Below are 26,215 nucleotides of genomic sequence, written 5' to 3' on the forward strand. Positions count from 1 at the left end.
AATGTTCTTGGCCAAAGTGAGAACCAGCTGAAGGGCCTGGGCAAAATCCTAGTTGCACTCACCTTTTCGCTCAGGCTCAGCAGCAGGCAACCCGAAGAGCAGAAGTCTCCCTCCATCTTGGGAGGTCGTGGTCCCCTGAATCTTCCTGGAGTACATGGTCCAGGTCCGCAAGGGCTCATCCAAACACCTGCAGCTTGGGCAGGCAACCAGCAGATGAAGGTGACAGGCCCTGCTGCCACCAGCCAGGATGGCCAACCATCAGTAGCCAAGTGCCCTGCCCAGGATGCCCTGCATCCAGGAGGGTGCTGGCTTCCTGGGCAGTGGCCTTCACAGAGGACACAGAAGGAGGGAGGGAACACAGGGTCAGCCCAGAAAGGCCATCGTTCCCTCACTTGCAGAGCTCCTCTCTATAGCCAGCCTCTGCTGGCTCCCTGGGGAGTGTGAACTCCTGGGCTGCAGAGGGGCTGCCCACTTCTTCCAGAGGGCCTGGCCATGGATGAGGGCCCCGGGTAGAAGACACACTCCCTGCAATGCCCACTCCCCTGGAAGCTGTAAAGCCCAGCTTATACCCTTGGAGGGTAAGTGGCCAACTCAGAGCCTGGCATCCTTGTCCACTGCTACTCTGCCTGACCCCAGATCAGGCACCTGGATTTACTTCCTCATGCTTCTCCCCCAGCTGCCCCACTGCTCCACCCACTTGATCCAGCTTCCCTTGCCTGGGTGACTGCCATGACCTCCTTCCTCTGCTCCTCAGCAAAGGACTCTCTCCAACAGGCCCTATGATAAAGCCAGGCAGCGAGCTCACCTCATCTACATTCCACAGGCTGCCCCAGCCTTTAGGACAGTGGCAAACATGGCCTCTGTCCATCCCGGTCTCTGAGCACCCCTTCTTACCCCAAGGTCAGTTGCTAACCAATGAGCGGCTGGAGGGCCTCCTTCTCCCACTCCCACTGCACTGTGTCCAGAGTGGCCAGCACCAGCCCCAGGTGTCAGGGGTCAGTGCATTTGCCTCGGTGGGAATGGCAGAGTGGGTGCTTCCTGAAGGGCTGTGCTGGAATCGGCCCGTAGCCTCCGTGTGTCCCATGGGGCAGGGCCAAAGGAGGCAGTCAGCAAGCGCCATCCACCCCAGCCTGTCTCTCCCTGGGGACTGCTGGACTGAGGGTCCAGGTGGCCCAGCTCTGAGGCCTGTTGCTGGCCAGGCCTGCCCACCTCCCCTCTGTCTCCCAGGCACTTCCCTTTTCAGAGTCACGTTTGAAGCTGACTCTTTGCATCAGGGTTCAGGCAGCTGCCCAAACACCTTATCTCCTCATCTCTGACCATTTCTTCAGAGTCGACTATGAGCAGAAATCACCCAGACACCCCACAGGTAAGTCCACTTGCCTCACGTGGCTCTTCCTCTTCTCAAGAACCTACAAAGGCTCCCAGTGCCTGAGGAACAACATCTGTTGGAGACCCTGCCTTTCTTGCTGACCCTCTCACCCTCTTCTCCAGGCAGCCAGGTGATCCTCAACACTCCTCCCCTCAAAGGAAAGCAGAGTGCACCCCAGGATTGAGCAGGGGCGCTGCTGCAGGGAGCAAACCCCACACCACTGAGGCCTGCTGTCCCTGCTGAGAGGGGGGGCAGTCCCAGGGCCCCACCCAGGTCCAGGGTCCTGGCACTATTCTGCTGGGCTCCCACGGGGAACAGTGATGGTCTCTTCCCACCAGCCTGTGAGTGACAGGAAGGCAGGACTGGGGCGTGAACCCCAGTCCCCCACCTTGCTGTGTGACCCTGTGTGAGCTTAACCTCTCTGTGCCAAGCTGACCCCTGATGCAAAGATAACCACCCAGGGTGGTCACGAAGTCTCGACCAGCACAGGCCTGGCACATCTCAGCCAGGTCCGTGGCAGCAGGAGGGCACCACCTCGGACATCTATCAGACCCGCAGGGAAGGGCTGTCCCTCTGACCTCAGGACGACCCTCCTGTTGCTCGCGGGGAGGAGCCGCCGGCAGCACAGTCACACTGCCACCCAGAGGGGCAGCCTGTGGTCAGGGCGCAAAGCAGAAATGTGGGCACAATAACTTCCGGTTATCTTACAGGTCAGCCCGTGTGGCATGGTGACTGCTACGTTTCCAGTGTGGTTTCCTGTCACTTTCAAAACGGCTCCAGACAGTGCTGCCCAGCCCCCGCCTCTGAGCTTGGAGACCCCATCTGGCTGCCTCCTGTAGACTAAGAAACCACTGCCCCAGCTGGCTACGCACCCTGCCAGGTCCCTCCTCCCAGCTCTGACACCACATCTGGGCCCTCCTCATGGCTCAAGGATCCCCAGTACCTCCTCAGAGCTCTGAGACCCAGCCGGGCCCCCTCCCCTGAGCTCCAGGTCCCCATAAACTTCTCTCAGCCCTTTCTCCTCCACATGGGCACAGCTGCTTCTTCTGCATCACGGAACTGATGCTCACACTTGTCCAGCTCAACTCCTGCATTAAATCCCTCTGATTCACCTCACGTGGTTTCTGTTTTCCTAAGTGCCCCCAAGTGATAGAACGCACTGGAGTCACTGAAGCAGAAGCAGGTGAAATCCTGCCCCAGGTCCCACCAGGGAGTGATTTTGAGTCCTTTGGACCCCAAAACCAGCTGTGCTCTTGGGCTTCCCTCCCATGCCTCTTCTTGCCTGACTTGGGGTGGGCCTCCTACAACAAAAAGGTGCCCCAGGCTGGCCCTACCCAGCTTTAAGGGGGGCCGTTCCCTCTCTGGTGCCCGAGCCACCTGAGGCTTATACAAATAAGCTGACGGGTAGGTGGCGCTGTTGGCACTAAGCCTGCCAGAGACCATCTTCCTGGGTCTTACTCTCTTACTCGGACCTGGGTGCCTCTTACTCCCACCCCGTGCCACCCCAAACCCAACTGAAATCAACCCACTGCAGGGAGTGAAGAGCTGCCCAGGCAGTGGGCCCAGGGGTCCCATGCCCGTAGTGTTGGGGAGGGGCTGGGATTGGAGATTCTGTGGGGTGCTGTGTGCACCTGGGCGAGGCCCTGCGGTTTCAATGCCTCCACGAGACATAACAGGAAATGCTGAGGTCCTGGGCGTCCGTCTTGGCCAGGCATCACAGGTCCCAAGCAGTGGCCCATTTTTCTTCTTGAGCTTGAGCAGGAACAGGGTGGAGCGTGGGAGGGAGGGGGCTGCCTCTGAAGGTGGGGCAGGGTGCAGGGTTTTCTGCAGGCAGGTGCCAACAACCTTACAGCTGCCTGTCAAGGGTTCAGGGAGGACCGACAGTGGGTGGGTCTGGGGCAGGGCTTGCAAAAGAGGTGATGAACAGGCGCAGCCCAGGAGGAAGAAGCTGGGAGCAGAGGCCACTGTGATTCCAGGCAGGTCACCATACATATCCTCATTATTAACTGTTATGTAGAATAGCATAGTGAGGGTATAGTTTATTTAGCTATTCTTTTTTTCATGGAAATTATGATTGTTTCCAGTTTTTTGCTATTACCAAGAGTGTTGACAATGAACATTCTTGTACATACCTCTTTATACATACATATGTGTATTATTTGAGAATAGAGAAGTGGGATTGCTGAGTTGAAAGATATGCATTTTTTTTTGAGATGGAGTTTCGCTCTTGTTGCCCAGGCTGGGGTGCAATGGCGTGACTTGGCTCACTGAAACCTCTGCCTCCCTAGTTCAACCAATGATTCTCCAGCCTCAGCCTCCCAAGTAGCTGGGATTACAGACACCCGCCACCACGCCCAGCTAATTTTTTTGTATTTTTGGTAGAGACAGGGTTTCACTATGTTGGCCAGGCTGGTCTCCAACTCCTGAACTCATGATCCACCCACCTCAGCCTCTCAAAGTGCTGGGATTACAGGCATGAGCCACCATGCCTCGACAAGTTTTAATTTTTGATGGAGTCAAATTTATTAGTCTTTTTTTTTTTTTTTGTCTTAATGGCTCTCTGACTTGGGTTTTCTGGGTTTTTTGTGATTTATTTCTTTTTTCTTTTCTTTTTTTTTTTTTTTTGAGATGGAGTTTGTCTCTGTTGCCCAGGCTGGAGTACAATGGCATGATCTCGGTTCATTGCAACCTCCATCTCCTGGGTTCAAGCAACTCTCCTGCCTCAGCCTCCTGAGTAGCTGGGATTAAAGGCTTGGCCACCACGCCCGGCTAATTTTTGTATTTCAGTAGAGACAGGTTTTCACCATGTTGGCCAGGCTGGTCTTAAATTCCTGACCTCAGGTGATCCTTCAGCCTCAGGCCTCCCAAAGTGCTGGGATTACAGGTGTGAGCCACCGCATCTGGCTGTGATTTATTTCTTGTTTGAAAATATCTTTCTGGACTAGGTGTGGTGGTTCACACTTGTAATCCCAGCACTTTGGGATGCCACATGAGGAAAGCCACTTGAGGCCAGGAGTTTGAGACCAAACTGGGCAATACAGGGAGATCTCATATTTGCAAAAACATTTAAAAAATTAGCTTAGCAGGGCTGGGTGCAGTTGCTCATGCCTGTAATCCCAGCACTTCGGGAGGCCGAGGCAGGCTGATCACGAAGTCAGGAGAATCAGACCATCCTAGCAAACATGGTGAAAGCCCGTCTCTACTAAAAATACAAAAAAATTAGCCGGGAGTGGTGGCGGGCTTCTGTAGTCCCAACTACTTGGGAAGCTGAGGCAGGAGAATGGCATGAACCCAGGAAGTGGAGCTTGCAGTGAGCCGAGATCCTGCCACTGCACCCCAGCCCAGACAACAGAGCGAGACTCTGCCTCAAAAAAAAAAAAAAAAAAAAAATTAGCTTAGCAGCGCAACGGCTCACGCCTGTAATCCCAGCACTTTGGGAAGCTGAGGCGGGTGGATCACCTGAGGTCAGGAGTTCGAGACCAGCCTGACCAACACGGAGAAACCCTGTCTCTACTAAAAATACAAAATTAGCCTGGCGTGATAGTACATGTCTGTAATCTCAACTACTCGGGAGGCTGAGGCAGGAGAATTGCTTGAACCCGGGAGGCAGAGGGTGCAGTGAGCCAAGATTGCACCATTGTACTCCAGCCTCGGCAATAAGAGCGAAACTCCATCTCAAAAAAAAAATTAATTAATTAATTTAAAAAATAAATAAAAAATTAGCTTAGTGTGGCACATGCCTGAGTCCTAGCTATGCAGGACGCTGAGGTGGGATGATAGCTTGAGCCAAGGAATTCAAGGCTGCAGTGAGCTGTGATCAAGACACTGGACTTCAGCCTAGGAGACAGAGCAAGACCCTGTCTCAAAAAAAAAAAAAAAAAAAAATTCTTCCTTACCCAAGCTTGTAAACATATTTACTTGTATTTTCTTCTACTACTTTTACAGACTTTTGTTTGTTTATTGGTTTTGTTTGTTTGTTTGTTTAAGATGGAGTCTCCCTCTGTTGCCCAGTCTAGAGTGCAGTGGTGCAATCTCAGCTCACTGTAACCTCCACCTGCTGTATTCAAGCAATTCTCCTGCCTCAGCCTCCTAAGTAGGTGGGACTACAGGCACATGCCACCATGACTGGCTAATTTTTTGTATTTTTAGTAGAGACGGGGTTTCACCATGCTGGCCAGGCTGGTCTCAAACTCCTGACCTTGTGATCCATCCACCTCAACCTCCCAAAGTACTGGGATTATAGGCATGAGCCACCACACCCGGCTATGTGTTTTTTAAACATATAGTTCTTTGATCTACAAAGAAATTTCCCCAAACTTGCTAGAGAGGTTGACATTCAAATTCAGGCAATTCAGAGAACTCCTGTCAGACAGTGGAAAAGACAACCATCCCCAAAACGCATAATCACCAGATTCATCAAGATCAATGTGAAAGAAAAAATATTAAAGCAGCTGCAGAAAAGGGTTAGGTTACTTACAAAGGGAACCCCATCAGACCACAGCAGACCTTTCAGTAGAAACTCTGCCACCCAGAAGAGATTGGGAACCTATATTTAGCATTTTTAAAGAGAAAAATCCAACCGAGAATTTCACATCCTGCCAAACTAAGCTTCGAAAGTGAAGGGGAAATAAAATCCTTTTCAGATTTGCAAATGCCAAGGGAATTCATTACCACCAGACCAGCCTTGCAAGGATCCTTAAGGAACCCATTATATCAACCACACTCTCAAACCACATTGCAATAAAATAGAAATTTATACCAAGAATCTCTTTCAAAACCATATAATTACATGCAAATTAAACAACCTGCTCCTGAATGACTTTGGGGAAAATTTAAATTAAGGCAGAAATAAAAAAAATATTTGAAACAAATGAAAACAAAGATGCAACATACCAAAATCTTTGGGACACAGCTAAAGCCATGTTAATTTGAAAGGTTATAGTGGAAAGCACCCATATGAAAAAGTTAGAGATCTGAAATTGACAACCTAAAATCACACCTAGAGAGATGAAAATAACCAGTAGCATATTAAAAAACTAATCCACCAGCTTTATTCCTGGAATCCTAGGTTTCTTCAATATATAAAAATTAATAAATGAGATTTATTAGATAAATAGAAATAAATATAAAAACCACATGATTATCTCAAAAGACACAAAAAGGACTTTTGATAAAATTCAAAAACAATATTAAATACCCTCAAAAAGTTAGGCATTAAAGGAACATATCTCAAAATAATAAGAGCTATCTATGGCAAATCCACAGCCAACCCCATACAGAATGGGCAAAAACTGGAAACACTCCCCTTGAGAACTGGGAACAAGACAAGGATGTCCACTCTAACCACTCCTATTCAATGTAGTACTAGAAATTCTAAACACAGCAATCAGGCAAGAACAAGAAATAAAAGATACCCAAATAGGAAAAGAAGAATTCAAACTCTCTTTGCTGATGACATGATTCTATTACAAAATGCTAAAGAATCTACCAAAAGGCTCCTAGAATTGATAATCAATATAAGTAAAGTTTCAGGATACAAAATCGATGTGTAAAAATAAGTAGCATTTCCATACACCAACAACATCTATGCTAAGAGTGAAATCAAGAACACAATTCCACTTACAATGGACTCAAAGAAAATGAAATACCTAGGAATACAGCTAACCAAGGAGGTGAAAGATCTCTACAAGGAGAACTATGAAACGCTGCTGAAAGAAATCAGAGGTAACACAAATAAATAGAAAAAACATTCCATGCTCATGGATTGGAAGAATCAATATCATAAAAATGGCCACAGTGCCTAAAGCAATTTGCATTGCTATTCCTATCAAACTACCAATGTCATTATACATGGAATTAGAAAAAAATGATTTTAAAATTCATAAGGCACTAGAAAAGAGCCCAAATAACCAAAACAATGCTAAGCCAAAAGAACAAAGCCAGAAACATCACATTACTCGACCTCACATCGTACTATGAAGCCACGGTAACCAAAATAGCTTGATGTTGGTACAAAAATAGACACACAAATGAATGGAACAGAATAGAAAAATCAGAAATAAAACCACACACCTATAACCATCTGATCTTCAATGAGGCTAACAAAAACAAGCAATGGGGAAAGGACTCCCTTCTCAATAAATGATGCTGAGATAACTGGAATTCAGTCATACACATGTTATAAAGGAGTTTAAAGTGTTACTGCAAATACATAATAATATAAATAAATTAAATTGTTCTCTATTTTTAATGAGCTAAATCAGGTAATTTTAGTAAATGTGAATTTCCAGTTTGAAGCCGTTGCTTTAAACACAAACATTTGCATCTGTTTCTTCTGAGAGTTAGAAGGGGAAATAATAGCAAAAGTATTTTAAGCAAAGAAAAAACAGCCTAATGGTAACTGTCAATTGGCCATAATAAGTAAAATCCTAAAGTGGCAGCATGGACAACTGAGCAGCAAAGTGACGTGCACTGTGGAACATTTACAGGGTTCAGTAACTGGCAACATGAGGTAGGTTAGGAGAAAGGGTGAAACTTGGAAGATCACTTGAAAGTTGGATTTTCTACTTCAAACAATCAGAAGAGGCTGTCTCTCATCATCTTAGAAAATTGAAATTTATTACCCAATCAGGTAGAAAAAGTATCTGGACCACAATGTTTCTGGCCACAGTTCTACCACAATTGAGAGGAAGAATACCACACCAAAATAGGAAGTAGGGGCAGCTAAAGAGTGAAATATTTATATTTTCAGAAACCTGATTATTCCCTCAAAAATGACCTGATACATTGACTCTGGGTATTTTGCAGTAATATTGTCTAGCTAGGTCACCACATGTGCAATCCCCAAACAGCATGCCTGTGTACATATTCTCAAATAAGATTTAATTACTCTCTCTGAAACATGAGTCAAGATCACAGACACGAAATGAATGTTCTAATATTAAACAGAGACACTTAAAGAAAGCCACTTGGAAAAAGCAGAGACTATGAAGGGAGGTAACTAAAAATAAAATAGAAACAGAAAAAAGCAAAAACTTTCATCACCATTTCCGAGATAAAAGAAATGCTATCATGTCTGTGAAACAATATTATGGTACTACATAAATACTCAGAAGACAAAAGAATTTAAGCAGAGAAATGAAATTTAGTGGAAAAACTGAAAGATATTGTTGTGACACTCTAAGAACAAAAGTGAAACTTAAAATTGCAAACCAAACCAGAACTTTTGTAGACCATATATACATATATAATATAAACAAATTATACATGATAAGTATATGTATATTGATATATGCTTATATATAACTATATATAAAATTTGTCTGTTAAAGTGTAAAGAAAAGCACAATAACACTACACTTAATTGTAGCAAGCAGTGATTCATGAATAAGGCTGCTCTAAACCAAAAGTGGCTGTGCTGAAGGAATGCCAGGGGAAGGCTTTTACACAGAGAACATGGAAGTCAAGTAACGACAATTTCTGACTCATTAAAGTCAAATATATTAACATTACCATCAATACAAAAATAGACCAATAAGGCCTTATTAGGTCTATCCTGCTGCGACATTCATAATTAACTATAATTAACTGATGACTTTTGATTGGTTAGCCTTAAATATTAGTTTTCTTTAATATGGGTATGTTGGAGAGATAGCTCAAGTTAAATTATGTTTACAAACCAAGCAAGATTAATATAATATCACTAATGAGGCCTTAATAGCAAGATTAATATAATATCACTAATGAGGCCTTAATGGGTTTGTCTACTCAGGGGTTCTCCAGTTCTGGTCTCCATTTTACTTTAACTACATATATGTACACATATATGCACACACACACACACGTATATACATGTTATACATATATGTATATGTATACATATACATTGTATAACAAACATATATATATTTAGATATATGTTATACATCACAATTTTAATATACATTTAATAAAATACCCCGATGTATATTATATAGAATATAATAATGTAATGCATAATATATATGCATTGATAATAATGTTAATATGTATTTTAATATATTATTGAATATATAGTTAATTATTGTAAATTTAATTTAATAATATAATACTTAAAAAGAACATAGATATAATAGAGAGTAGACAATCATTGAACAAATAATTTAAATTTCTAAGTTGCAAGGCCCCATTGAGAGACAAAAAATGGATAAAAATAGACCCATCCTGGGGCAAATAAGCATGAAATTTAAGATTACTTGGGAAAAAAGAGAATATCCTAGGTGAATTCAAAGAGGAAAAGCTAATATAGTAATGATAAAAAGTTAAATTGACACTGGATTTCTCAACAGCATCTCTGAAGCTGAGGGAGAATGATGCAATGACTTTAACTTCTGAAGCAAATTTGATTTCCAAACTTAAATTATGTCCCATGCTGACAATTATTTGAAAGTTAAGTGTAGATTTCAGATGTACAAGGTCTCAGAAATCTTAACTCCTATGGACTTTTCTTTAGGAAACTACAGTAGAGCATACAACAAAACAAAGGAGATACCAAGAAAGGAAATAATATGCAATTCTGAACAAAAGGTGATCCAGCACCAAAGTAGGGAATGGGTAGAAGCCACGTGACACTGTCAAGATCCTCCTTCACTACAGGATTATGTGTTACTCCCAGTGCTGGGAGGGCCACCTGCAAACAGCCCTGAGCTGCCAGCCTTTTGAGAGTGCCTTAGCTGAAGGGAGGAGCTGGCCACTCACCGTACCTTGGGATAGCTATGTACTTTTGTATATAATCCCTATATTTCTAAATGTCATGCTTATACACTCATTGCTCCTTGGTTTTTCTGTTTTTGTCATTAAAACAGAGCTAGGGTTGGCTACTGTGTGTGTTTTTTTTTGTAATAGATAAATTTTGTAGGTTATTTGATTCTTCAAAATGTATGTATGTTTAAAAATCAAGCTTACAATGTAATGCATTATCGTGATCAAATTGGAGTCACTGGGATATATATCACCTCATGCATTTATAATTTCTTTTTATTAGAAACATTCCCATTTCATTCTTTTAGTTATTTTGAAATATACAATAAACTATTATTAACTATAGTCACCCTATTGTGCCAGAACACTAGGTTGTATTGATTCTAACTTTATTTTTTACCCATTAACCAATATCTTCTCATCTTCTCCTCTCCACAACACTTCCAGCCTCTGGAAACCATTATTCTATTCTTTATTCAAGATTTTAACCTTCTTAGCTTTCACATATAAGTGAGAACATGCAATATTATACAATTAAAATAAAAAATTAAATAACTTATATCAAACAAGTATAAAAATGGTGACCTAAGTGAAATAAGTCATGAGGTAAAAGGCATTTTCATCCCTTTTGCATTACTAAAAAGTGTGGCTATTCTAAACATCACTAAGAGTAAAGACATTTCCTGATACAAAGATGTTTCCAGAGTTTAAGAATTAGAAAAAAAATTATTGCTTCATACCTGCTTTATATATTTACAGTTTTCATAATCATTAATGTGATATATCAGAAATGAGTTACTTGCCTAAAAAAATTATAGACAGTTTTGTTGAAACAGCAGCATAGCATATTATTTGTAGCAACTCTACAATATGGTAATAATTTTATTATTCCTTTAGTCTTCTTGATGATGTAAAACACTTTTTGGTGAGTATATGCTCCTCTAGAAAATCAAACACATACAACTATACTATTATGATAATAGTTTCAGAGACTAAAATTTTTATTATAGATGAAGAAAAACTCCTTAAATTATAAAGCTAGGTAACTGACAATATTTTACAGAGTAAATAAAATACCTTTGAAGTATTTATTTAGTTCAGTAATAAATTTACAATCCACTATTTAAGTATTAGAATTGTTGAAGTATTTAAATATTTACTACTGGGAAGTCACTCACTTTCATTTTTGAAGGATAAAATTCATTACAAATATAATATACAGCTTGCATTTTCCAAATTCTATTTTGTTTTAAAAACATAAAAAGAAGCCAACTGATCAGATAAAGACCTTACAGATATTTCCAAGATGCACTACCACAACGCTTTGCTTTCTTCTGCTTGTAATGACAAGTTGAGTTAACTTGAGCGAGGTCTTTTGTGTCCGTGGTTTAAGGGCACATTCCTAAAAATGTTTATAAAAAGTATCAAAAACTATCAAATCCAGTTGTATAAGAGTGTGTGTGTGTGTGTGTGTATGTGTGTGTGTGTATGTGTATGTGTTTGGACCCAAATATGAAATGCAAATTTTGTGATAACTCTTTTTGTACCATCTGTCCCTGACCCACTGTACTTCCTAAGTTCTTCTGTAGCTTCTGCCTACACCCAATACTACGTATCCCGGAAGATTTGTATACTGCCTGATGATATGCTCCTTTTTTAATTATTTTATATGCAGTATCAATGTATTGGCCCGTATTATATTCAAACTCTGAATTTATAAAAGTGAGAAAAACACGCCCCTACTAAGCGGGCAACTTTCATTGCAGTACTGTTTGGATTTTATTCTTTATTTTAACAAGCCAATGGATAGCCCCATTTTTTAATATTGTCTAACATAAATATGCTCTATAAAATAAAATAATATATCTAAAATTTCAGGAGTCTGATGGCATACATATATATATGATGGCATCATATATATATGATGGCATATATATATATGATGGCATATATATATATATATATATATGAGTAGCAACAGATTAACTACTGGGAGTTTTCCTCATTACACAAGTAGCCAACTCATTCTAAAGATAAAGATGTTGAACAGAAGATGAGTACAAAAGCTGATATTTTATAATTTACCTATTGTACAGCACACGTTTATTTAATGTGTTTTTCCCTGAAGCTCTGTACTCATTTTTTTTTGCATATATCTCGAGCCAAACAATTTATAAAAACCAATTAGTTGGGATTTTTATATATTGTCTGATTTAGAGCCATTAACCCATTTTAGTGTCTCAGGTTCACAATTTCTAAGACAAGGGTAAAAATAATCACACACTGAGTGATATTTAATGGCTAATAAAAGTACCATTTGAAAAGAGAATTAGTAGTATAACCTTTAAGCTCAGGCTCTCTTAGGTGTAATATACAGCCTTAGGAGAAAGAGTTTGCAATTAATTGTGTAAATTCAAGTTTTGTCTTTTCATCACTGTGTTCCCTTTTCAGAGAGTCAGCTATGTAATTACCGACTAAGATGAACACAGATAATTGTAACAAGTAACTATAACCAATAAGCTCCAGAAAACTGCTTTTATATCTTTTACTGATTTTTCTGTGTTTTGTCTTTCTCATTCCCCAAGAAAGGTGAGAGTAATTTATTTGTCCCATCAGAGTATTTTATGTCATTATTATTTCAGACTATCATGACTAGCAGGCTAGAGGTTGAGAATTAGGTTTGAATAAAGTTTGAAATGACATTATAATTTTAATTAAATAATATATTTGATAAAAATGACAAAATGTGTTCTCTTGAAATGAGCATTTTTCATAAAATACAAGAACAACTCACTTGTGTTTAAAATTCTATCAAAAGACAAACTTTTTTATTTGGTTATAATAAACATGGCAGATAATGTATTAATATGTAGTAATTTTAACCTTCATTACTAAGACTTTTAAATAATCTGAAATATTTGCATCGAAAGCATACAACTGTGGACAATGGTATCAAAACGATATAGAAAAGCAGAGCTGAGCACTTTCAAATTATAAATAAAATTTTTTACACATGGAAACATATTTGAAAAAAGATTATTATGACCATTGATCTCTCTATTAGTCAACATAATAAACCAAGGCCAATCACTGTTTACTGTTCATTTAGACCAGGTTACATACATGACAAAGTTACTTGCCTATCTGAATATTAGGTACAAAGTTACAGTTAGACAGGAAGAATAACTTCTAGTGTTTTATCACATGGTAGGTGACAATAGCTGACAATAATGCTTTGTATGTTTCAGGATAACTAGAAGAGATGATCTGGAATGCTATCATCTCAAAGAAATGGTAAATGTTTAATGTTAAGGATAAGCTAATCACACTGCTTCAATCATTATATAATGTACACATTACTGAAACATGATACTTTAACTCACAAATATGTACAAATATGTGTCACTTATAAGTAAAATGAAACAACAAAATCCAAAACTGTCTGTTTGTTTAAAAGCAAAAAAAAAACCCACAAGATGAATGTTATGAGTATTACATATATTACAAATGATACAATCATTATTTTCAAGGGTGATATTTCTTCTCATATTCTATTTATATGCTGATTATTTTCTCTAATTCCAGATTCATATATCATTGTGTTTTAATTAGGTTTTATAAATGTGTATTTTGTAGTTTATTTTTGTCTACCTCATGAAAGTTCTTTTCAAAAGTCACCATCAAACAATTCAGAAAAAAGACTTGTTTTAAGTGTAATGTTGGAAAAATTAGCTGATTTTATCTAGTGAATAGGCTGTTATGACTTTGAGGGAAAGAAGTAGATACTAATAATACTTTAATAATAATAATAATGAAATGTGACAGACTCATTTACTAGCTGAAAACACTATACGCTATTTCTAATGAGCAAGCTGATTAGATATGATTGAAATAGATTTTACACTTACTAACAAAAAAAATTATACTACTTAGAATACATTTTGGAATCTGGGGTCTTTGAATTGCTATTTGATTCTATAATCTCACCATACAGAATATTCTTGATTTATATTTTACATGTTTTTAAAGTTCATAAGGTCAATAGGGTATAAAGCGTTATAACAATAAAATATTTATATTTATCTTATTTAAAGTTGCATATTCTTGTTTGTCTTAATGTTTTCTCCCTCCAGTCTTACTCTCTGCCAGGACTTTTGTTTCACTAACAACGACACTCATTTTATTATATGAGCCTTTTTGGAAATCTTTACTGTATTGCCATCCCTTAGAGGATAAATCTATCTACCAATGTTATGTTCACAGCTGCTCTTCACCCTGTTGTAGTTTTTCATCCCAGTGTTATCATTTCCTTCTCAACACTTCTTGGCATTAATGCTTTATTCTTCATTTGCTTCCTTTGCCTAGAATGCTCTCCCCTCCCTCCCACGTTATGCATCTAGTCTAGTGGCATGTCCTTTAACTTTTACAGCATAGATAAGGCTTTGCCTTTTCTACAATAACTTTTTTGAAAAATGTATTCAGTGTTAAGTGACTTTGTGGCTTCTTTTCTATTTACTCATACTTTTTTTACAATTAACTGTGCATATTTAAATTATAGAAGTTGGTAAGTCTTATACGTAAAAATGCATTGTATTAATACAGTGAACAAATCCATTACCTTCAAATGTTTTCTCATGTTCCTTTCAGTCTCACTCTCCTAATGCTGCCTAGTTTTCATCCCCAAGGAAGCATTGCCCTGATTTTTGTCAGTATGGAATAGTTTGTATTCTCTATAATGTTACCTACATGAAACCATTTAATATTGTCTTTTTTGGAGGCAGGTAATAGCTTGACTTCTTTTACTCAGTATAATTCTTGAGATTTATCAATTTTGTTGCATGTATGAAGTTTTTTTCTCTTATTGACAAATACTCTTCCATTGTATGGATATGTCCATTTTTTTCACCATTCCCCTATTCATAGACATTTGAGTTGTTTCCAGTATTGGGCTACTAGGAAAAAATTAGTTATGGAGATTAGTGTACAAGTTTTTGTATGGACATATATTATCATTTATTTCTTGTTAATATCTAAGGATGAAATAGCTGGCAGGTATTATATTCAATGTATGAAGATGCTGCCAAACTATTTTCCAAGGTGGTTATAAAGTTTGATTTTTTACCCAAATGTGTGAGAATTTTATTTGTTCTCCATCCACAGCAACACGGGCTACGATCAATTTTGTTGATTTTAGTTCCAATAATATGTACGGTTTTCTCATGGTCATTTTAAGTTGTATCACCTCATCCCAGTTAAAATGACTTGTATGCAAAAGATAGGCAATAAAGAATGCCGGTAAGGATTTGGAGAATAGAATCATCTCATACACCATTGGTTGGAATGTGAAGTAGTATTACTACTATGAACAGCTTGGAGGTTTTTAAAAAAACTAAAAATAGAACTACCATATCATCCTGCAATACCACTAATGGGTGTACATCCTAAAGAAAGTAAGTCAGTGTATCAGAGAGATATCTATACTTCCATGTTTACTGCAGCAATAATATTGCAGCAATTGTTTATTGCAGCAATAATATTGCAGCAATTGTTTATTGCAGCAATAATATTGCAGCAATTGTTTATTGCAGCAATAATATTGCAGCAATTGTTTATTGCAGCAATAATATTGCAGCAATTGTTTATTGCAGCAATATTCACAATAGCAAGGTATGAAATTGGCTTAATTTTCCATCAATAGATGAACGGACAAAGAGAGTTTAGTATATATACACAATGGAGCACTATTCAGCCATAGAAATGAATGAGATCCTGTCATTTGCAACAACATGAATGGAACTGAAGAACATTATGTTAAGTGAAATAAATTAGGCTCAGAAAGACAAATATTATACCTCTTCACTCATATGTGGAAGCTGAAAAAATAAACTCATGGAGATAGAAATTAGAAAGATGGTTTTCAGTGGCTGAGAAGGGTAGCAGAACAAGCGGATAGAGGGGAAATGGTTAGTGGGCACAAAAAAATACAATTAGAATGAATAAGATCTAGTATACAGTAGCACAATAGAATGACTGTAGATAACAGTTGTTTGCTGTATATTTTAAAATAACTGAAAAAGTAGACTTGGAATGTTCCTAACACAAAGAAATAATAAATAATTGAAGTGATTAATATCCCAGTTACCCTGTTTTGATAATTACACATTGTATATCACTATCAAAACATCACATGTACCCCATTAATATAGACACTATTATGTACCCATAATAATTAAAAATAAATTAATAACTTTAGCCAATGGAAGGGTTTTATAATTTGTACTTATATTGTTTAAATTAAAAAAAAAAACATGCTTTTCAAAAAACATAACAAAAAATTAAGCCATAGACAGAGACAAAGTTTCAAGTAATATTTCTAATAAAAAATTCTCAAAATTCAATAATTATCCATTATTTTGATATAGGCCTTCCTCTGATGAATTTGATTCAACTTTTCACTTGCTTGCCTCTTAAAAGATTTACATTCCTTGAAATTAGGGAGTTTTTATATTCTAAAATTTTTTGAGTGATTGTAATAGCCCTCTCACGTAAAAGCCTCCAAAAGTTTGATAAATGCACATATAATTTGGTGTTGGTTATATAAAATCTATATTTTTACTTATATATTTTTATTCTTGTAGTCAATAGTATCAATGAATGATAAAGTTAAAAGGTATATATTCCTATTATGTTTTTTTAAAAATTGCCAGCTAATAGGTAATGGCTTACATATGTAAATATGTATAAAGGAATAGAAGATTGTCTTATTTTTCAAATAATATTTGTGAGTAAAGATATACAAACTTAAATACATCATTAGAAATAGCTCTGATATATTTAGGCATTTGAGTGTTATTTTAAACCAGGGGAAAATTTTATGTAATTTCTTCATATTCTTCACTGTAACATTTTAAATAACAGTTAACAAGACTATAATTTATTATTTGAATTGAAATATTGCTTTCTATGGAACTGACTTTTCAATGTCAGTGTAAAATATGGAGATAGGTTAAGAAGTTATTCTGATCATTGTAATTTGATAGCACAACACGGTGAATACAGTCAGCAATAATTCATTGTACATTTTTAAATAACTAAAAGAGTATAATCAGACTGCTTGTAACACAAAAAAGAATGAATGCTTGAGGTGATGGATATTCCATTTGTCCTGATGTGATTTTGGTGCATTGTATACTTATATGAAAATGTCTCACATATGCCACAGATATAAATACCTATTATGTAGCCACAAAAATAAAAAACAAAATGTTAACAAATGCACACATGAGTGCATTTGAGTTAAAATTTGGATGATTAAAGTCATATAGAAATTTTAAAAATCTGTCAAAAGTGGCCAGGGGTGGTGACTAATGCCTGTAATCCCAGCACTTTGGGAGGCTGAGGCAGGTGGATCATGAGGTCAGGAGATCAAGACCATTCTGGCCAACATGGTGAAACCCCATCTCTACTAAAAATAAAAAAATAAAAAAAATTAGCCGGGTGTAGTGGTAGGTGCATGTAATCCCAGCTACTCGGTAGGCTGAGGTAGGAGAATCACTTGAACCAGGGAGTTGGAGGTTGCAGTAACCAAAGATCATGCCACCACACTCCAGCCTGGCAACAGCATGAGACTCCGTCCAAAAAAAAAAAAATTTCTTCAAAAGTGAGAAGGAACTAGTAACTCTAAGATACATGAAATAGGAAGACCAGTGTTGAAGTCTTCAAATATACCAATGGTTTATTACATAACTCCTGGAGCCAAGATTAAACATAATTCCAGGGCAAATAAATGTTTATTTATTTTCAAATAAAATAAGATAAAACTCTGACTAAATGTATGAGAATTCTTCACATGAATCACAGGTATCTGACTATGAAAATGAAGCAAACACGCTATTAGCCATTCTTGGAAAATGTTACAAAAAATTATTCAAAAATGTTACCCAAAGATGATTAAGAGGTTCTTAGTTTGATTTGGAAAGGTGTAATCACCTTGTATTAAACTCTTACTACATCTTAATACTTATTGATAATTGAAATTAGTAATTTATATTAGCTCCAATGCTATTCAGTAAGCATTTTTGATAAGCATCTGGGACTAAGCTACATTTTGTAGCATCTTTCAGTGTCGTTGAATTTTGCAAATGAAAATATTTTAAGACAAATTGCTCTAAACTTCCAATGCCAGCCCAAACCATAGTGGCCGTTCTGCCAAAACTAAAACACCGGACAACATATGCGAAACAGTAGCTTTCAAGACATTCACCAAAGGTTGGTAAATACTTTCCTTCAGCTTGCTTGACTAAAAGAACAAATCTACAGCTGAAACCTTTGAGCTTCCCATGGCCTTTCCAACTCCATCTATATCATTTCCCCTCAGAAGCATAAGAACCAGTCCACTGAAGGTTCCTCATTAACCTAATTAATGATATTTGATGTAGGTATCTGCTTCCTAGTCTTTCTGTAATACCTCAATTCCCGAGTTGGAAACTTCCTAATATTTACATCGCGTGAGCATTTCCTTTTCGATTTTTTAGTATTATACTTTTCAGGATTTTCTTGGTCAAGAATAAATGCAGACAGTGTATATTTTGCCACTTTTTTCCCTATAATTACAAGTGGAATTTAAATTCTACAAAATTAGTTTCGCAGGGAAAAATATCTTTGTTTGTGTCTAACTAACCTTGTTGATTTACCCAGAAAGTATGACTTCCATGTGTTTCTTCCACATCATCAAAGTTCTATAATGCCAACTATTGTACCATCTCCTTATCAGTGTGCAAAGATTCACTCACAGAGGATTTTTCACTGAGTGAATTTGTTTGTTTCTTGGGGGAGAATAGAACAAGTTGATGTTCTCCCATGGGACCTAATAAAACTTTATGAACCTCTCTGCCCTGAAACACTGCACTATTCCAAACCATCTTGGCAATGTTGATGATTTGTAAAAAGCCAGACCAGCTCTAATTCTTAATGAGAATTGTGAGAGAAATATTAATTAAAAGCTTGACTATATGCCATAGTTCAATTTAACACTCATTTCCTGAGTTTCTTAATTCTCGTAAGATTGTGCAATTAACATAATAATATTTAACTCTGGATCCACATAATTTCTATTTTACCTTTAAATTTAAAATATCATGCCTCAGTTAAGCAAGACTCTAAGGTTATAAATTATTTCTTGATACATATCTAAAAATTGAAGATAAATCCACAATGGAAAGTTTTCCATAGCTTGAATTTTTTTATATATTTCCAACTGAATTGTATCTTTTTTATATATAAAGATTATTTTATTACAATATTTCGCTTTATTTAGTTTTCTCTATTTCTTATATCTTGGATATGTATTAGACATAAACAAAGATATGCTTTTAGACATAAATTGATATTTTACATTTCTGATATTGATAGGGTTTTTTAAATCATTCTTGCTAGTATTTGGTACTGATTAGCTTCATATCTTTATATATATTACTTTATGTTTTTATTTCTTTATCTCTAAAATAGAAATAATGGTGGTATCTGCCACAAGATAGTCTACAAGATTCCTGCTTTTCTTGCATTTCACTTTACTTTCCTTTGAAATTTAAAACCACGCTTATTTTAATAGCCATTTGTATATATTTCCATTTATAATATTTTAAGTAATAAAACCTTATAAGCATATTTTAAGTAAATAAACTTGCTTTCTATTTCTTCTTGTTCCCAAATGCATCTCTTCTACCACTAGAGTTATACTGACATAAATCATAAGTTACAGGAAGAGTTTATATTCTTACTATAGAACTAGAACAATCAGCTGTTCCTCTAGGTTGCTTGAGGCAGATGTCATTCTAACTGACTTGAAAAGGATACTGATCTTCCGGGACCTTGACACTGATTGTACAACCCAAATGAAATATGTCTCTTGGGAAAACTCTATACTTGTCCAATATTGGAAAGTAAACTTCTTGTAAGAAAGTTAATGCCCAGATCCCCAAATGACTTGGCCTCCTCACTTCTGTGCAGCAGTGAAGTGTAAAATGGTAGCAGATAAAATGCTACCTTTGTTGTTTATAAAATACTCTAAAGTTTGAAAAGCACTTTTTCCTCAGCCCCAAAGGAATTTTATGAGAAAAAGGTGAGCTAAAAATATTTAGTATCTAGAGAAGAATGTCTATTTTAAAAAACATTAAAATTGTATATTAAAACTGATGAAAATTATAGTAATAAGACAAGATTCTCCTTTGCAAAACTCAGGTAGGAATTATTTTCATTGAAATTTATTATTTTAGTTTTGATGGAAATGTAGGATGGAAACTTTCTTCCAAAATTTTTAATATTATGTTATTAAGCATATTAGTGAAAATAGTTGCTCTAATATTTTTATTCTCAGAGCATTTTGATAGAAAAAGTTTTTTCCATTTCATACAGAGTATGCTGGATTATATAAAATAGATACAAATTATTTATTATTCTTATGTTAAAAACCACACATGTTAAATTCTTCCCATCCCACTGATTTAACTCACAATATTCCTTGCACGTAAAATATTTTTTCGTCTGATATGTGTCTTTTAAAATAATTGCGGTTCTCAAATTCTAACCTTTTTACAAACAATCCTTTGATTCATCATCTTATACCAAAATAATATCTTTTTTCCTCTGAAAGTGTATCTATAGGCCAGGTGCAGTGGCTCACATCTGTAACTGCAGCAATTTGGAAGCCTAAGGCAGGCAGATCACTTGAGGCTAAGGGTTTGAGACCAGCCCGGTTAACATGGTGAAACCCCTTCTCTACCAAAAATACAAAAATGAGTCAGGCATGGTGGCTCACACTTGTAATCCCAAATACTCAGGAGGCTGAGGCAGGAGAATCGCTTGAACCCAGGATTGGGAGGTTGCAGTGAGCTGAGATTGCACCACTGCACTCCAGTCTGGACGACAGAGCAAGACTCTGTCTCCCAATAAATAAATAAAATGAAAGTGTTATCTACAATTTTGTACATATTTCCGCACTTAATACATTTTAATTTACATGATTTATACCACTGACCAAAATATAATTTTTTTGAAGACAGCATGATATTCCTGTTTTTATTTTCTAAATAATCTAACAGAATAAAATAGAGGAGCGTATAGGAAAGAATTTTATATTTCATTCACTTTCTTCCTTCTTATTGTAATTAAAGAAACTAATCGCTTTGAATTTTTTCTTATTAATAAATCAATAATTTTAACGTGTGTCTCAAAGCATGTTTCTAAATACAATAGCATTTCTGACACATAAAAGTCAGTATTTAATTGTCTATTCCTTTCCCATAGAAATATACCCCTGATATATATACTAAATAAATGGATAATAATATTGTCAATATATATCACTGTTCTTGATCAGGTACAAATGTTGTTATGGGGAAAACACTTGAAATTTCAAGATCTTATTGAAAATTTGGGAGAGCAAGATGATTTTTTGTAAATTGAAGATTATAATATGAGGATGGCAGTTGTTTTTCATCTTCCCTCAAAATACAATGAACATAATGAGTTGATTAATTTTCTGGTAGTGTTACTAAAAATGTAAATGAAGTTGAGATTTCAAAATGAATTATACATTAACAAAACTTTTGCAATTCAGCATTGGTTTTCCATTTTTTTCAAATATCCACCCTTCCCAAAATCAACGGGTTTTGTCAATCAAATTTTCTTCCACTCTCCTATTGAATATATGATGTATAATTAAAGCTCATTAATTAGGCTTATTTCCTGGGAATCCCACTTTTAAGGAGACAGAACAAAAATTCTAGCTTATTCTTTCTTGCAGAAGAATTAAGAAAATGATGTTCAATATACCTACAAACTCCCCACTACCTTTTCTAGGTTCTTTTCTTTGTATAATATTCCCTTGACTTGAAAAACCACAGTTTATTATTTCAAGCAATTTTTTTTACTTAAGTTAACCTCATTCCATGTTTGTTACTAGAAATAAAAAAACTTAAAGTAACAAAATAACTTTAAGGAAGACTTTACAAAGCACTTACCAGTTTCTATTCATATTTCCTGCAGATATTTCTAGGCTTGTTTAATAAATAGACTCAGTGATTCCAGTTTAAAAATTAGCCTTCTCAAAAAATGTGTCACACCCTCATAATAAAATTGTATGTTTTTAAAACTCCACTTATCACTGAAAAGTGTTTTTTAAGTATAGTTTTAAATGTACTGCCATCACTGAAATACCCCGCATTCATTCTTCAGCACACTAGGTTGTGTGAGAATTCTGAAACAACTGGCTCAAAGTTGTCAAATTCAAAATTAAATGTCAAGTGACCAGTTGCTATACATATTATTAATAGACTCTAACCCTCTGCAAAGCTGTCTGTTGTTCTAGAAAAATATATAATCAAGGCATCACATCGTCTTTAAACTGCTATGTCCATTGCACAAATAAAATCATCTGTTTTGGGAGGGGTTGATTGGAGGAATAAAATAATGAAAAGAGTGGTGAGCTGCATGCAGGTAGGTATTATACTAAATGTGCATGTGATTTTTTTCATTAAAGTACATAATATTTAATAGATGTTTATTATAATTAATATTTCCGTAAACATCTAATATTTGATTCAGTTCAAAAACAACTCTATTTTCAATAATATTGTATATTACACATTGTTCAATTACTGATACATGTAATATACTTTTGAAATCCAAGATTTAAAAGAAAGATAAGTATATGATTACTGATCATTTAAGTACTTTCTATTTTTTAATTTTTCTATATAGAGTTAGGCTGTCGACTGCATATAATTTCTTTTTTACTCACACTAGACCTGTGGGTTTCGACCATAAATTCTTGTTAAGAAAATAACAACTCAGTAAAAACATGTCAGAAATTTCATGAAAATTGTTTATAAAGTTTAACACTTCAAGGGAACTTTTATGAGTATTAAAATTCTATATATAATTAAAACAATATTTCCAAAACAACATTTGTTGGTGCCATGTAGTTGTATTGAGGTAAAAAAAAACCAAAGGAGTAACCAGGTATTAGTGACAGTACTACCTTCTCACTGCTACAGATTTGTATTCTTTATATAAGTTAAGACATTTCAATAAAGAGTGTAAAAATTAGATGATCCTATGTTGTAAGTTGCTCACTTTTCTGCGACAGGCAATATTATTCCCAAGGTAAAATCATTTGTGTGATTTATGGTGACTTTCAACTTTATTAAACTGTTCTTTATAAAAAACAGCCTGAATAAAGAGGACAAAGGAAAGAAAATTTAAATACAGAAGGAAAGGTTCAGTAAAGAGAGATGTCAGTTTATAGGTAAGTGGACTTTAGTTTCTAATAACTAAATCTGTCTCCAGTAGTTTTTATTTAATCTAAAGAATTATTAGTTAAAGCTGTAAAATTATTCAATAAGCTGATTTAAAATTTAAAGTGGAGTATATTATTCGGTTGTGCCAAATTTATCAAATCAATGCAACAATTTAAAAGAACAGTATATATTTTATTTTTTATATTTATAAATCCATTTGTTACTTAGCACTAAATTTAATTTTTATGACTTGTCAACTTAATATTATCCTTGAAAGCTACCATATATAATATACTTTTAGTTTCAGAGACCAAATAATTTGTCACTGTGGACTAATGCATGCAACCTCAGAAGAAGACTCCCATTTCAAATGGCACATTTCAAATATTATGTTTGTGTTGCAGGTTTCTGAATAAATTCTGTTTTGAGAAATAATTATTTACTAAAAATGTTTGAACAGCTCATAGATAATAGGTTGATGACAGATAGATAGATCTATCATATAGATTTATGGATTTATTATATTTTGAATTTAATCATTGTACTTTGATAATAAACATATGTGCATAATTTGGGGAAGAAAATTTACAAGCTTGATTTCAAAATGAATTGAATTTCAATGTAACTTGAAAGAATCTTACGCAAATAGATCATATCATTGCATTGTCTCACAAGGATCTACATACACATACACACATGCTCATGTATACAGTCATGCATTACTTAATGAGGGGGATATATTCTAAGAAATGTGTCATTAGGCAATTTTATCATTGTGTGAACATCATAGAGTGCACTTACACAAACCTAGATGTTATCACCTACTACACACCTAGGTTACATGTTATACTCTATTCCTTCTCAGCCACAAATTTATACAGCATGTCCCTATATTAAATACTGTAGCCTGTTATAACCCATTGGTATTTGTGTATGGAAGCATAGAAAAGATTCAATAAAAATACAGTCTTATAATCTTATGGGACTACTATTGTATATGCAGTCCATCATTGACCAAAATGCTGTTATGTGGTGCATGACTCTATATAAACATACACTCTGTGCACATAGATATGTATACATCTATAAAACTAGGTTTTCTGAGAATATACTAGCTTCATATTTCATGTTTCTTTATTAGTCGATTATTACATATCACTATTTTTCTGAGTAAATAGTAGGCCATGTTCTTTAAAGTTTGCCTTATATTAGCTCTGAAGAGACTTAGGCTCATGACATGGAAAGAAATCTAGAAGATTTAAAGTAAATAAATAGTACACACTGAGTGATGGAACCCACAATTCCACATTCTGGAAATTTTTTTGGTAACTTTTACTGTATATTTTGTTTGTGGTTTGGGATATTTTAATTTTCTTATTTATTCATTTTGTTAGTTAAATGATTATAAAATTAGCATATGTTATGTGATACTCAGACAGTTAAAACATATTTTATTTTAGGAAAAAAATGGCATGTAAAATACAAGCACACATACATCTTGCGAAAAGTACTTTCTCAAGTTTTAGTTTATCTTTTATATTTCTGATATCTCAAATTCCATTAGAAGAATTATTCTTCTCCTCCACCTCTTTCTCCTTATCCTTTCTCTTCTCTCTTCCTTTTCCATTGCAACTCCTTCTCCTCTACTTCTTTTGCTTCTTCACAAACTTGTTGAAAATTTATGTTACATCAATAAAAAGGTCCTTAAAAAACTAACTCCAGGATATAAATTTTATAGAGAATATCTCATTTAATCTTGACAACACATATTATTTTAATATTATTATTGTCTCATTATTTGGATTAAAGAAAAACAGCTTTGGAAAATAAATTTGTCAACTATGAAACTGATAGTATATAGCAGAGAAAGGATTGTAGTATAGGTAAATCTGACTTTAGAGACTATGTGTCTTATAGTGACACATAGAAACTGTTTCTGCTGTTAATTCTATGGTAGGAAAAAAATTGATGCTATTACCTGCATATTAACGTGATATATAGCTAATATAAAATTCAATTTATGGCCATGAACATTTTCTAAATCTTATCTGTATATTGGTAAATATATTTCTCATGGAATTAATCAATGTCATGAAGAATATGACTTCTTGAAAATCATTGCCTCAGGATTTGATCATGGTGACCACATAGTAAAGTCCAAGGCAAGGAATTTTCTGATGACTATGTCTTGTGACAGCTATAAATGTCTTAAGCTACAAATTGGATTGATATATTAAGATCTATTTTCCCTTATATATAAAAAATATAAAACATAGATAAATTATATATGTTGTATATATAATATATATAAATTATGTATAATTTATATGTAATATATAAATATTAAATATATTTAATAGAAATATATTAAAATATTTACAATTTAATTATAATTTAATATATAATTTAATTATAATTTAATAAATATTTATAATTTAACCCTAACCCTAACCCAAACCCTAACTCTAACCTAATAATCCTATATTTATTTAATTATATTAAAAATATTTATAATTTTTAATCAGTCCCGTAAAAATCGTGTTAAACTAGCTTGAAAAAGAATTCTATAACTTATTAAGCCAATAGATATATATTTAGTAAATGTTATGATTGCGTATGAATCTTTTCTCCCTGTTTGTCTTAAATAATGTTTAAAACCATTGATTTTTTATTTCACGCTGTACACCATCATGCTAATAACCACTCTATTTGGGGAAACATTAAAATTTGGCAGATCTAAAACTTTTATGACTATGTCCATGTGGCAATTCTTAAATTATTATGCAAAGCCCTGATAATTTTACAATAC

This window comes from Pongo abelii, chromosome 19 (genome assembly GCF_028885655.2).
Source record: "Pongo abelii isolate AG06213 chromosome 19, NHGRI_mPonAbe1-v2.0_pri, whole genome shotgun sequence".
Classification (NCBI taxonomy): domain Eukaryota; kingdom Metazoa; phylum Chordata; class Mammalia; order Primates; family Hominidae; genus Pongo; species Pongo abelii.